This window comes from Catharus ustulatus, chromosome 1 (genome assembly GCF_009819885.2).
Source record: "Catharus ustulatus isolate bCatUst1 chromosome 1, bCatUst1.pri.v2, whole genome shotgun sequence".
In the NCBI taxonomy this organism is placed as follows: domain Eukaryota; kingdom Metazoa; phylum Chordata; class Aves; order Passeriformes; family Turdidae; genus Catharus; species Catharus ustulatus.
In genome coordinates this window covers 107,797,011-107,807,610 of record NC_046221.1, presented here as the reverse complement: position 1 = coordinate 107,807,610, position 10,600 = coordinate 107,797,011, and the positions used below count along the sequence as shown (strand labels likewise).

General features: G+C 41.6%; 1 protein-coding gene across 1 annotated transcript in view; it reads left to right on the top strand.

Moving 5' to 3' along the window:
* Positions 1–537: 537 nt before the first annotated feature.
* Positions 538–10,600, top strand: part of RALBP1 (ralA binding protein 1) — a 34,289-nt gene continuing 24,226 nt past the window's right edge. Inside the window, exon 1 of the mRNA XM_033067792.1 lies at positions 538–611. The gene's annotated coding sequence lies outside the window, so the exon portion shown is untranslated. The remainder of the gene's footprint in view (positions 612–10,600) is intronic.

Sequence of the window (10,600 nt, the reverse complement as noted above, 5' to 3'; positions counted from 1 at the left end):
AACAGAGGGGCAGGATCACCTGCCTCGACCTGCTGGCAACGCTCTTCCTACTGCAACCCAGGATACCATTGGCGTTCTTGGCCACAAGGGCCACTGCCGGCTCATGGCTCAGGGACGCTTGAGCTCCCAGAGCAGCGATGGACCTACTGCCGGCCGGCTCCCGGCGGCTGCTGAGGGAGCTTCACATACGTGTCTCGCCGGGGCTCCCTCAGGCAGCCGGACCCCGCTCCCGCAGGCCTGGGGGCTTCAACAACGATGCGGGGCAGAGAAGCTGGAAACCCCCCCCGGGGCGCGCTGGCCGCTGGGAGCTGTAGTTCAGCGGTCCGCAGCCACCTGTAAAGCCCTTGCCGGCAGCGTGCCCCGGGGGGAACTACAGCTCCCGTCGTGCTCCGCGCGCGGGGAGACCGGGTCCGTCCGCCCCACCTCCCCCGCCCTCACGGCCGCGCGGAGCGAGGCAGCGGCGCGTGCGCGGTGGCGTGAGCTCGCGCCGCTCCCCGCCCGTCCCTGCGAGCGCCGGGCGGCGGCGGCGGGATGGGGCGCGAGGCGGGGCGTGCCCGCCGCGCGTGAGGCCGAGGCGGAGCCGCTGCGCGGGCGAGCGGGACCCCCCGACGGTCAGTGCGGGGGCACGGGGGCGGGCGGGCGGCCCGGCCCGACACCCCGGTGAGGGGCGCGGGGCCGTTCCGGGTACGGGCGGGCGGGCTGGCGGGGGCGGAGGAAGGTGGGGGGGGCACACACTGGCGGCGCGAGTCGCCACCGCCCCGCGGCGCGCGCGGCTGCCGGGTGGGGGAGGGGCCGGCGCGGGCTGCTCGAGCGGGAGGGGCGGGGCCTGGGGCGGCTCCGCCCATTTCCCCATCGGGTCGCTGCTCGCCCTCCCTCCCTCTCTGCTGCCTTCCCTCTCTCCTTGCTTTCCTTGCGTCTTCCCTTCCTTCCTTTCCTCCCTGTTCCCGATCCTTAGGGGCCGTGCTGTCCCTCCTGCCCTTAGGGACACCGGGCACCTTGTGCGCCCTGTTTCCTTAGGCGTTTACTCCCTTTGGATCGTGCCGGGTTCGCTGCAGCTCAATCTGGGCTGTGCGTTGGCTCTTTGCAAGGTCGTTTTGGATTGTTTTTTGGTGTTTTTTGTTTGTTTTTTTTTCTTTGTCGGGAGGGAGAGGTCAGGGATTTTTATTCACCTACCTTCACCTAGAGGTCTCATCTTAAGATCTAGAAAATGTACTGTTATTGTAATTTTTCTGCATCTAGTGCGATTAGCAGGTTCTAAGGATGTCGTGTTTTCTACCTGATAATGTTGTTTAGAAAGTGTGTGTTGCTCATCATCATAGAATCACAGAATGGTTTGGAAGGGACCTCAGAGACCATGTAGTTCCAACCCTTCTGCCATGAGCAGGGACCTTTCACTGCACCAGGTTGCTCAGAGCCCCATCCAGGACGGCCTTGAACACTTCCAAGGATATGTTAGTGGGTGATGTATGAGCAAATAAGTCTTACTTTTAAGTGCTAACAGATGTTCAAACAAGTGACAAAGAAAATGCCAGCAATCCACACTGAAAGTATCTGTTCATGATAATGGTGTGGTTTGGATTTCCCCCCACCCCGATGTCCCTGTGGTTAATGATAATTGTTGATGGGAAATAATAATTCAGAAAAACAGGCTAAGGCCTTTTTGCCAGCTGCATAAACCAGGGTGATTTGTGCAAGTCCCTTGCTCCAGCACAGGAAGACAGCCCTAATTGTGTCCTTAAACGGGTTTCTGATCTGGAAACAGCTTGAAGTGCTTACCATGAGTGCTCTGCATTGCCATAACCCACCCTTTCAGGGACGATGTTAAGGCTTCGTTGGATAAGACACAGGATGGTAATGGATGTAAATTTATTAATGAGCTTACAGGAGAATGGCAGAGGGATCCCTTAGGTCCCTTAGGTTTGGGTTTTGATGTTACTTGAGGTGTTGCATACAGCTCATGGTGAATAGTGCTGTGCTTCAGTTCATTTCAGTGCAGTCTGTGTATAATCCATACAGTCAGTGTGACAAGTGTCTGGGGGGCTCTTTTCTACAGAGAAATAAATAGGAATTTTAAAAAGCCCTTCCAAATTTTTGTAGTTATGGGTATTTAGGACTTCCAAGTGTGTGAAATTTATTAACCCCCTTGCTGTAATGTTCTAACTAACTACATCAAGAATAGAGTGTCTATTATGTTGAAGTAAGGAACTCTACATCCCTGTCCTAGGGATCTCATTTTTAGCTTGGAGAAAATAAGTTTTCTTTAGTCTTCCCACATCTGAAGTGGAACACAGGAACAGCTACCTTCAAATCTTAATACTCCACGTGCAACTTTGACATTGTTCTGTCTTAGTTAAGATGTATTCAGGGGTAGGGGGGCATATTTTGTAGTTTGGATTGGTGTTTTTTTCCCCCAAAGTAAGGATTTCACAGTGAAATCCCTGGTGTGGTTGTAATTATGTGGAGAAGAAAGTTCTTTTTCTGTAGGGCAGATTATTTCCATGTCTATATGTGCACGTCTACATGGAATTATTGTACTGGAATTGCAATAACTGCATTCCTGCCTCAGAGCTGCATGGCTCGGTTCTGCAGATGTCCTTGAGGCAAAGCTGACATGCACAAGCACTACATCTATCTCTTTGGGGTTCTCATCTCCACTGTACCCTTCAGGCATTCCTCCCAGTAAGTTTTACCTGTATTTTCTTACAGAAAAGGTTTGCATATTTCCTGAGTAAACATTGCTGTTTCTTATGGGAGTTTTTTAGACTAATATGGAAGATGCTGCTGTTCAGCAATAAATACTGCCAAATGCTAATTACTTTCCTTCTTGTGTCATGTAGCTAGCCTCAAAATGCCGAAGTATAGTATGATATTTACCTTCAGTTTATAGCAGTATAGTGTAGCATAATCACCAAGCTTGTCTCTGAGCCAATGTGTCTTATCATGTTGAATCAGTGAATGATTCACAACCCTTACAACTAGTCATGGTTTGCTATGTGCATGGCTTACTATCCTTCGTCAACTCCTTCTGCTGTTCCCCAGAACCTCATGGATCATAGTTTACAAATTGTTGTTAAAAAAAAAAAAAAAAAAAAGTTTATCAAATGGACCCAGAGTTGGGCTGAAAGTACATTATGGAGTAGGAAGTTTTCCTTAGGCTGCATTCCCAGAGGTGGTGTTGAGGGGTGACTGCTGTCCAAATAAGGTTTACATCTGCTTGCCATGGCCAAAACCAGAAAGGTAAGGATGCAGGTGGAGTTTAGAAAAAGGAAGGGTACGACTCCTTTCGTGTCCATACTTACCCTTCTCATCCTAACCATCCCTCACCTTTTGGGCTTGTCATCAGGGAATACAAACTTGGTTGAGGATGTGGACATACAGTAGTGGTAGCAGCAAGTCTACAAAGCTGAGTAGCAGCAGGGATCCAGTGCTCCCTGCTTCCAGTTTTTCTTTAGGCTGCAGTAAAAACTGGGGAATGACTGCTTACTTGGGGCAGCTGCTGGGAATGAAGGATTTATATGGTATTACCCAAGTAAGGAGTGGTGATCCACTAAGTTAGCTCATGCAGTAAATTGGCTCAAATATGTCCAAGGAGTTTCTAGTTTATTTTGTCCTGTTACTAGTGGATAATGTACCAGGAAAAAAATTATTTAGGTTTCATCAGTAAAGGGCTGTGACAATTTTGAACTAGTAGGGAAGAATTTGTGAAAAAGATAAATATGAGGTACAGTGACTTCAGTGGATAATAAGAAGACTAAAAAAGCCCACTTAATACCTGAATGAAATATGTCTACCAAAAATATTTGGAATATATAGCTGGGTCTTAGTGTTGTTTATTATTAGTTGTGCATTGAAAAAGCTCAGAAAACATCTCTTTTTCTTATCTAATGATGATTTCCACATATGCATCAGAGACTGAAATCTGCGAATTCAAAACCGTGAGATCACAGCGTTTAGAGCAATCAGTTCGCTACCTACAAGCAGTATTTCCTTTGATAATTAATTAAGGTGTTTTTGAATAGAGAAGATGATTTGCTATTTTTGCCTTGTCTTGTTCCTGTGATACTAAGTAAACAAAAGTACAGATAATGAGGATGTCCCAGTTTCTTTCAGAAGCAGCTTGGTGTAGGATCCTGACTAAAAAATTGCAACTAATTATTTACTAAACACATAATATTATAATAATAGAGGAAACATGCTTGCCAGATGCTGAAACAGTAATAATGTAACATACAGTAAATTGTTGATGTGTGTTAATAGTAATGTGATATTTAGCCCAGTTTAAAAAAATATTTGTAGAGAAAATGTTATCTATTAAATAAGCAAATTTAGTATTGTTTTCTACAGAAATAGGAAATAGTGCAGAATAAAATAATGCAATTATTGGGATATAATACTAATAATTGAAGAATGTGATGCAGGTCACTTCATCTGTGCCAGTGTGCTTAATTGTTAATAGCTTGCTGTCTGTCCATTAATTTTAAGTGCTAGGAAGATGGGCAGAAATACAGACCCTGTGCAATCAATGCAAAGAGAAAATTTCTTTAAAAGAAGGATTATGATCCTTGGTGTTACACATTAATTTGTGATGTGACCTTGGAGGTGATCCCTGCCTTGCTTCCACCCAGGCTTTGTCTTCCCTGGAGCAGCAGGGAATGGTTAATGATTCTTGCCAGCTGCAGCCCGACAGGAGTGCAGCGCTGGGGCAGACCCTGTGTGAAGGTGCAGAGGTACCATATTTTGGCTGCTGGGGGCTATAATTTTTCATAGGAATAGATCCACCCTTCAGAGCACTGGAAGGGTCAGCTTCCCAAACTGTAAGAGCAGATTCCTCATATCCACTCTGCCATCTTGATTCTCTTGCTCACCCACAAGGAACAGAGCTTTTTTAGACTGGCTATTCTGGTCTCTGGAGCACACAAGAAAAGCAAGGGATGAGTGATGGCTGTTTGCATGAGGTGGGAACGGCCAGATGGTTGCTGGAGAGGAAGAAAGAGGAGTGAGTGCTGGGTGGTAAGGTTTGACATTCCAAATCAGAATGCAAGTTTGGACCAAACTGAAAATTATTTTAAGAAAAATAAATTTAGTTTTATGTTCGTTGTTTTGTACGTTTCTTAGCAGTGACTAACTCTTGAGTCGATTCCTATAGTTATGTATAGATAAAATGTATTTTTGTACATTTTTGTCCTCTTTAGTGTGAAACTTTTGCAGGTTTCTGTTATCTAGGAGAAGGCAGCTCATGAAGTTTACTTCCTGTTTCACAGTTCAGTAGGATCTCTGGGCTTTTCCTATTACTAGAGGACAAGACATCTGGCAGAAAGGAGCTCTTGGAACTGATGATACAACTCTATACCAGAGCTTAAATAAGGACACACAATATATGATGATAATTCTGTTAACTTGACACTAGTATAAAAAAGGATATCACAGTGACAAAAATTGCAGCTTCTTGTAAAAAAAGAAGTAAGAATTCTTCAAAGGTATTACTTCTGTTTAAAATCATACCTAACTTTGGAAAAAAGGAGTTACACCTATGAATTTGAATCTGTCATTTAATGTTTATCCTCTAATGACTTTTGTGAAATTTAACATTTAGCTTACTGGTGGTGAAGCTTGTTGCTACTTTAACATTTCTAGCCTGCCCAGTTGTGTTTTGTAAATATAAGGATCATCAGTCACGTGCAAAATTTTTCTGGATGTTGCCATGAAAATAAATTTTCAGTGAGTTTTATTAGCATGAATTAAATGGAGTGCTAAAGGTAAATTCTAGTGATAAACATGCCAGCAATTAAACTCTCTCATTTTATGGTAGTAATAGTGGTTTTCTACCATGAATACTATGGAAGTTCATAATTCTCAGTTATTGTTTTCCTATATCCAATATACTGTTTTTGCATACTTAATACTGAGTGTATTAATGTAGTATATAATTACTGAAAAAAGATAATTAAGTTGGCAGATATTTTACTGTATTTGTACTACTCCTGTAGATTTTAATATTGTGAACAAAATGCTGTATATAAAAGTGTAACACTAATCTGTACAAAACCCAAAATACAATTTTTTTTAAACTAGATTCAAAGAGAAGTGTCATTTCCTCTTCTAAGTTTCAATTGTGGTGGCTTCAAAGGAGATGCCATTCTTTTAACATAGCCTGAAGAGCTTTTCATACTTTATGGGATATTTTTAATTGATTGAATGGACTAAAAATGCAAGAGCTTGGGAGGGAAAATGCCAATTGATTGAACAGATTTACCCAGAAGCTCCTTGGATTATTTCAGTCCAGTTTTTAGCTTTTTTTGTTCTTTAGGTGTTTTAATCTTTACAAATTCTGTAAGTTTTCTTCATGCTACCCACTTGTTAATTCTAGATGCAAAGATCTTTCAGAGGTCATGCTTCTGAAGTTTTCATCCTGAAATTTGGGGTTGCAGTTCTCTAAAATTCATGCAGTGTGTACCACTGTTGAGCAGATGTGTTTTAAGCTGTCAGGTTTTGAAACGTTGTTGGAGGAAACGAATTTCAGCTTTCCAACTGAAAGAGGAAGTGATGAACCTGTGGAGTTCTTTGCTGGTTCAGTAAATTAGTGTGACTGATATACTAGGATGTATATTTAAATGCATGTTCCTTGACAAAGATAATTAAGGACTAATTTTCTGTCAATAACTTTCACAAATGTACCTTTAAATATGCTAGAACCTGTATACGCCACCAAAAAGCAGTGGAGAAGGCACATCAGTTTTACCCGTGTCACTCATTTTGTGTGCTGCAATTCTATGATATTTTATTTGATCTATGATCAAATTTGTTTGCAGTTTTCTGTGGTCTTCTTTTGCTATGCTATGTAAGTTGTGCTATATTAAATCCTTTAGGAAGTAAGTTTTTAATGTTATTTCAGTCAAACTTCAAAGACATCTAAAAGATACAACAACACGTCAAAGAAGTTTGCAGTTAGTGTGTATCATTAGAACAGTCAGTTGTTGGTGGATATTTTGGCAGGGTAATTCCATTTGGTGGGTTTTAGTACTTATGTGGAAGGATTTCACCACTCTTAAAATTACCTTAGACTGATGGAGACAGTTTATCTTCTTTCGAGGGAGGGATAGAACAAAGGCCATCTTTGGTCTTATGTGTATTGGGGCTTTAATTAATCTATCTGCTCTAATTTTAATTAAAGCAGCATGACTTATGTTTAGAGAAAGCAACACAACAGATTTCGGAATGGCAGTCAGAACTTGCTTGGTCCTGTGCTATCAAATACCAAACTTTTCCTGCATGTGTGAAACATACAGCATTTTTAATGCTGTATTTGTTATCATTCCGTTAATTTTTATTATATTTGGCAAGTAAGTTGAAAACATCAGTGTATTTCTTAAGGTGTGGGGTTTTCTTTGTGATATTCTCAAGATGTAGGATTGCTGAAAATTGCTGCAGCAGATGCTACAGACTGAGCTAAACAAAGCCTGTTTTAGGAGAAATATGTGAATTTAATTTTAAATTCTAAGGATGTTTAAACATTTTTCTAGAAGGCTGCTGTTTCATGTAAGCTTTCTTCTAAGGCTGTTTGACTAGGTAAATTGGCATAGAAGACAAGGCAAATACTGTGAACTTGTGGGTCCTTCTGCTGTTCCAGTAATTGGCATTTTAATGGATGACAGATTCCTGCTTTCTCTGCAGAGACCAACAGCTGCCCCATGGTGGGTGGTGCCGCACCTTGCCTTGCATATATTTGTGAATGTTTTCTGTGTTCACATGCGTGACATTTCGCAACATCTCAGCCCTGGAGGTGGTGATGTTAATCATAATTAATAATCTGCTGAGCTTGTAAATATTTAAATTGACTTTACCCTTGGGTATTGAGTGAATCTGGGGCAGACACGGAAAACAGAACTTGTTAATCCCATCTCTACATATGGTACTGAAAAAGAACCCTAAAAACTCAGAAATTTGCTGAAAGGCTAAATCCTTCATGTGGTGGTGATGATGAGTTGTCACTGGCATTCATGGGAATATGTCTGGAAAGAAGAGATGGTATAGCCCTACTCTTGTACGGAAACTTAACATAGCGTGCTAAAAATAAAAATTTTATTTTTCATATAACATGAGTTTGAAAAACATTGACATCTATTCCCGCAGGTTCCTGCTGCAGACTTAACATGGATCAGCAAAACAATTATTTTGTTGGCATGTATCAAAACAGATCTCAAAATAAAACAAGCTACATCAGAAAAAACCTTTTGGTGGGTAGAACTGCATCTACAATAAGGCTGTGCTAAAAACTGCTGTGCTGGGAGCACAGAAATGTTACACATCAATCCATTATTGTTAAGTTGGGAAAACGTTTGCGTGCAGCCCAGTCTGTGCTTGATTTTACTCAAATTGGGCTCAATAAAGCAACCAGTGGAGGCTGATTTCCAGGTCAATAGCCATTGATGTTAGCTTGATAATAAACAGGACTCTTAAGCCAAAAGCAAAGGTGATGCAGATAGACATAGTTATCAAATAATCACTAAGAATAATTGGCTGATAGACATAGTTACTAAATAGTCACTGAAAATAGTCAGAGAAGCTGTTATATAAACAGTGTTTATGGATCAAAATATTTTTTTACTTTTCCTTTCTGCTGTTATTATAGAATGGGTTTTACCTCAACCACCATAGTTCCATTTAATATGTATTAGAAGCTGAACATGTTTTTCCACTGTGGCACAGGAATATACAGGGTTTTAAACATGAAAAGAATCATACATGGAAATCGATCATCTGTATCATGTATCACACTATGAAGAGATCAAGCAAAGCTGTTCTTTGCTTCCTCTTATGTTACAGAGTTGTCGGTTCAAGTGACATCCTGTAATTGATAGATCTTTTCATCTATGTTCAATACATGGTGGCAAAAATTCAATGTAAAGCATAAGAAAGTTAATTTTCACAGTTCAAGCCCTAAAGGTTTGTGTGTCATTAATATACTTTCAGAAATTGCTTTTTTCTGGAAATGATAAGGCCGTAGAATTGAATAGTATTTGCTTTTGGTAAGGTAAACTGGGTTGTTTGTACTGACTTCCCAGTTAGAGGATTATGAAGTGACTTCTGCAAAGTTAATGCCATTTAAAAATTCTATGAATAAAATAATGATCACAGTTCACCCAATTCAGTGAAGAAGCATGGTGATTCTAATTGATTTTTTTCTGTATCCAGTCTGAAAGATGATATCTCAATAGTGGATTAAAAAGCCACAGTGTCTGGGCTCAGTGTGCAGTTTTCTGTGCAGCACCCATGCTCTGCCGTTCCCTCTACACTTCAGCAGGTTTGTGTAGTTGCCAGAGTGTGGCAAGGCTCTGTCCCTATGGCACTCTGTGTTTGAGGGTGGCAGCAGGTGGCTCTCGAAGGGCAAACCAGCAAACACCAGTGAAGTGATGTTTGTAGAGGGGCACACACCGCTCCTGACTTCACTGTAGTTGGCATGGGTACAAAGAGGATGGTGGTGCAGCAGCAGTGGCACCTGCCTGCACATGTCAACTGAGTGTGTTCCCAAGAGTTCCACAGAGCTTGAACTCCACTGCTGGCAGGAGCCTCACAATGCCTTACTGCATCTCACTGCTGCTGTTGAATTTGCCCGGTGAATTACTGCTGTTACAGAAAGGCCAGTGCATTCATTATAGTGCACTTTTCTGGTGTGTGGGCATTCCCAGATTTGTTGCAACTGTTAAATCCAAAGCAAAAAATCTTTGGTAATTGCTGTTTACCTTTGCCATTTCTAGTATTTTAGCATGTGTTAGCTAAGACACTCTTAAAAACACCCCACAAAACCCAAAATTAGAGTTTTTATAGGCTTAGTTGTTTTTTACTGGGTGTTGGAACTGAGCGTGCAGAGATCTGGCCTTGCTGGAAAACTAGATTCTGTTCTCTGTTTGATCTGTCACAGGTAGTCTGCAGATGCTCTTGAAAGAACAGCGGAAGTGCTTAAAACTCCTGTAAAATATTTTATGGTGAATCCATTGGTTTTTCTTCTGCTTCATTTTGCATTTTTTACTCTGAATAGCACTTGTTTTTTTTAACAGCATTTGTAATACGTTCAGCTCAACCAGTCATGGGTTTAGGGTGTTGGTTTTTTTTTCCCTGATTCCACTAAATTGACAGCTGTCCTCAAGATGGCTGCATTCAGGTACTGGAGTGCGACTGAACAGTGCTGTAGTTTAAATCTCAGGAAAATGTGTCATTAGATAGATCCAGCCCAGGAACTGATAAACGTATAACAATTAGTATAATTTGCTAAATCATAATGGCTGTGCAACTTGCTGCAGACCTTTGGGGACTACACAACTCTTTGAAGGACTTGTCAGAATATAGTCCTGAGGGCAAACAAAATCAGTGGTGATACTGTGTTTATAGTGATTGTTAAGGAGTAAACTGCACACCTTTTGTTTTATTTTCCAGCCTATTTTCTGTTAAGTAGTAAAACTTTCTGTTCTGTTTTACAAGCATTAGCGCTGGTACAAGTGAAAATTTAGAGAGGTGGACAAGAGAGAAGGGGCAGGATTGTGGCACCAGGAATAATTCTAAGGCCAGTCTAAACAATAGTGGATATTATATATGTTGCACAATG